The sequence below is a fragment of the Oxyura jamaicensis genome, unplaced genomic scaffold (genome assembly GCF_011077185.1).
Source record: "Oxyura jamaicensis isolate SHBP4307 breed ruddy duck unplaced genomic scaffold, BPBGC_Ojam_1.0 oxyUn_random_OJ66913, whole genome shotgun sequence".
Taxonomy (NCBI): Eukaryota; Metazoa; Chordata; class Aves; order Anseriformes; family Anatidae; genus Oxyura; species Oxyura jamaicensis.
Genome location: NW_023308306.1, coordinates 1 through 871, shown reverse-complemented (window position 1 = coordinate 871; position 871 = coordinate 1). Strand labels below are relative to the sequence as shown.

Sequence of the window (871 nt, the reverse complement as noted above, 5' to 3'; positions counted from 1 at the left end):
ATGGACCGAACCCACAAATGGTTAATTCCTGCAAATAACACTAGGTGGGTATGTCCATCGTTAGGAGTCACTCCTTGCATATCTTTAAAATTGTTTAGCACATCTCATGATTTTTGTGTACAGGTGGTCATTATACCAAGGATTCAATACCACACTGAAGAGTATATGTATACCCATCACACAGTGGCTGAATACCATCTGGTAAAGAGGGAGCCTATTACGGCCGTCACCTTAGCCACTTTAATGGCTCTCGGGGCTGCAGGTGCAGGAACTGGAATTGCTTCCCTGGTAAAACAAAGCCAGGAATTTACTTCTCTACGCATTGCCGTAGATGAGGATCTGGCCCGTATAGAGCAATCAATAACAGCTCTGGAAAAATCGGTTAGGTCATTATCTGAAGTGGTACTCCAAAACCGTAGAGGGTTGGATTTGATTTTCTTACAACAAGGAGGACTGTGTGCAGCCCTGCGTGAAGAATGTTGTGTATATGCAGATCATACTGGGGTGGTGAGAGATACAATGACTAAATTGCGGGAAGGATTAGAAAAACGCAAAAGGGAAAATGAGGCTCGTCAGAATTGGTATGAATCCTGGTTTAATTACTCACCTTAGCTTACTACCCTGCTATCAACCATAGCGGGGCCCTTGATGTTACTTATATTAGCACTGACTTTTGGACCATGTATATTCAATCGAGTAATTGCAATTGTAAAAAGCCGATTAGAGGCAGCTCATCTTATGCTCGTGCGTGCTAAGTATGAATCTCTTGAGCAGGAGGACAACGCAGAAACTTTGATGCTCAGCAAGCAAATATTGCAAAAATTCAATGAACAAAATATGTTAGAAAAAGAAAAAGGAGGGATTGTAATAA

At 41.8% G+C, this 871-nt stretch overlaps 1 long non-coding RNA gene across 1 annotated transcript in view; it reads left to right on the top strand.

Annotated features, from left to right (window-relative positions):
• The window catches only part of LOC118159086, a 2,429-nt gene extending 1,593 nt beyond the window's left edge, over positions 1 to 836 (top strand). Inside the window, exon 2 of the long non-coding RNA XR_004746988.1 lies at positions 775 to 836. This is a non-coding gene — a long non-coding RNA (uncharacterized LOC118159086). The remainder of the gene's footprint in view (positions 1 to 774) is intronic.
• Positions 837 to 871: the final 35 nt, after the last annotated feature.